Source organism: Apostichopus japonicus, chromosome 16, assembly GCF_037975245.1.
Source record: "Apostichopus japonicus isolate 1M-3 chromosome 16, ASM3797524v1, whole genome shotgun sequence".
NCBI classification, from domain to species: domain Eukaryota; kingdom Metazoa; phylum Echinodermata; class Holothuroidea; order Aspidochirotida; family Stichopodidae; genus Apostichopus; species Apostichopus japonicus.
The window spans coordinates 40,583,146-40,586,177 of NC_092576.1; positions in this window are offsets into that span (position 1 = coordinate 40,583,146).

Genomic DNA, 3,032 nt, shown 5'->3' on the forward strand with positions numbered 1-3,032 from the left:
GATAATTTATGTATTAATTTTGCTATTGGGTGGGTCGACCCTGTTCGCTAGCTTCAAGTAAGTTCAGGATATACCAGGGACGTAGCCAGGGGGAGCAGGGGAGCGACTGCTCTCCCCTTTGAGTGTCGAAAATAATGTTTAAAAAATGTTGTTTTTTAGCATGGTATTTTGTCAGTGCTCTTTTGATCTTGAATACTCGTCAGCTCCGTTAACTCGATTATAATCGTAATAACATTCAGGCCTACTGATTCAACTACTTACTTAGTTTGGCAGATGCAATTAGCTAAATTTAGCCTATAGCCTATTTCAAACCTACAGTTGGCCACTGCGTAATAAAATACATATTGGCTACCTAACCTCACTCGATGCATGTAATGTCAAGAACCGTATGCAGAACGACGACGACAACGTGCGTTCTCATCCTTTCTATGATTCTTCCTAAGTTGTTGCACGAACAGCATGTTATGAAGCTAAGCTAGCAATCATACGTGATACGCACTTCCTATAAATAATTATTACACTGCTAATACACGGCGATAACGGTATTTTTTTTAGGCCACTGCAAATCTGGCTGTCTTACAAAATATGAAAGTTTATATTGTCCATCAGTTAAGTTCGTCAAATGTATTTAAGTCCAGACATTGGACAATAAACAAGAATCATCCTTCTGGAAAAATTGTAAAAGAGCACTATGTTTGTCTTTCTGATATATTATATAAAAGAACATGTAAAAGAGAATTCAAACAGGAAACAAAATCTGCTGATAATATGATATCATATGATAATAATGAAACTGGCAAAACATTGCACCAGATCGCATCTAAGGACCTTCAATTGTTCAAAAATATCTCCACTCCCTCCCCTCCCTCCCCTAAGACCCCTCTCCCATATCAATCGCAAAAAATCTCCCTTTCAAATTCCTGGCTATACGTCCTTGGGATATACATTGTCTCTATGGTTAACAATTAAAACGCTCAATGCTAATCTACGGAAGTTTAAAAGGGCCATCAACATAAGCAAAAACTTTGCCCCATAAGGTACAAATGTTTCGAAAAAAGTTCGGAACAAAAGTGCAGTCGCGAAAGATGGGGTGTCTGACTGACACTGAACGTATCGTTGACGATTATTGCGGGGGGGGGGGGTACAAGGCAGCAGTCGGAATTTTCTGGCTCCAAAACCCATCCAGTTGGAAAATCAGCCACTACACCCCCCCCCCCCCCCCAATCATCAGGCCTTAGCAACGTCCCTGATGACATCACACCTGTTTGCTTTAAGTTCACATTTGGTAGAATATCAGATCATTTCAACTGTCAATATCTCGAAAACGGCACATAGGAATTGAAGGCAAATTTATCCAAAATGCTTAGATTATGTTCCTCTTTAACATATCAAAAAGGAATTTTGAAAAAAAAAATGAAAATTCTTTTAAGGTCTTATCCCGAGAGGATGGGTTTGCCAAGTCTGGAGAGCATGGGAGTTGTTATAATAAATCCCTGCAGATCTGGAACAGCCTCACACGTAGTTGTACAGCTTCCAAGATGTGTATTGCTCGTCTGCTTACCTTCACCATTGTATCAAGTAATGGTCTTTTTTCTTTTTTCTTTTTCGTTTAGAATTATTTTGCTAACCTGCAATCAGGCTTGCCACACTCTGACCATCGTCGAACTAGTTTAAAGGGGTTCCTCGACAGTTTAACCCTGAAGGATGACAGGTGGGGTGATGGCGGAGGAGCTATAGGCGCGGGATGTTTATGAGATAAGCGTGGAGAGAGGATTTCGGTTGGCTGTGTTCTGCATGCCGGATTAGGGTAGAATAAGAAGCTGAAAATCACCATGTCGAGTGATGGAGTATAGATAATTTATATAAGTATGCTAAACACCTCTCTTTTCCGTTGTTCCTTTTAATTCAATGCTGTCCTTTAAAAACACAACAACAAAAAACAGTTTAAATGGAGAATAAGAACTGATACATTTTATTTCGAAATGTCTACAAAGCGTATGGAATATATGCGGTTTGCCTAGTAATTTCTAGATTTAAATTGACATCGATTACCAACCTGTATTAATTAGGCCAAAACCTACATGGTGTGACTTTTTTTCAAGACAATATCCCAGATATAACATACTTAGGGGTTGATTTCCGGCCGCTGTAGCCCTGTCACTCCCGCTTATAAAACTGGCGTTCAATATTTTGAAAGAGTTAAAGAGCATAAAATAGCAACTATACGCCAAGGGGGTAATTCGTACTAGAATAGTTAAGACAAGGGTCTGCTACGATCATGAAGTAACACTGAAAGTTTTAACAAAAATAATATTAATAAATTTGATGGCCATGATAACTATTATGATAATGATATACAATACAACGCAATCCTATATACGTGATGTGTAGTGGACGGTGAGTAGGCCTACGTATACTTTAAGCGGTTCAAAGTTCATCTGTATATTGTCTCCAAATTTCAGTTCGTGGTACTAATAATTAACTACCGTCCTTAACATATAACAAATAACAAATCATAATAATTAACTATAAGCTTTTGACAACATAACCCTTGATATGCCCATTGTGATCATATAATTGTCCCCCTGGGGGAAAATATTTACACATTGTAATTACTTAAAATCTGTTCATTTTGTCAATAGGGACCCCAAGTATTGACAGATAGGTATTGAAATGAAGTTTTAATTTTTATAATTTTTTTTTATAATTGAGCTAATTAGATATGTAAATAAGCAAATGAGGTTATGATACAAACAATGCACTTTTTTTGCCCATTTGAAATTATTTTGATGAAATCTGCTGGACTTTTGATAGTTTGATGAGTTCAAGACATGTTATTTCATAAGTAAAATATTATTTGATGCTTGAATGTGAGGAATATGACTGATTTTCCCCCCTCCAAACAAACAAATGTATTCTGTAATACATTGGTAGCCACGCGTAACGGTAAGTCTATATATACCAATTGCGCTACATACACAATACATAGTACATACAGTGTGCAAACAGTGTGCATACAGTATGCGGCTTAC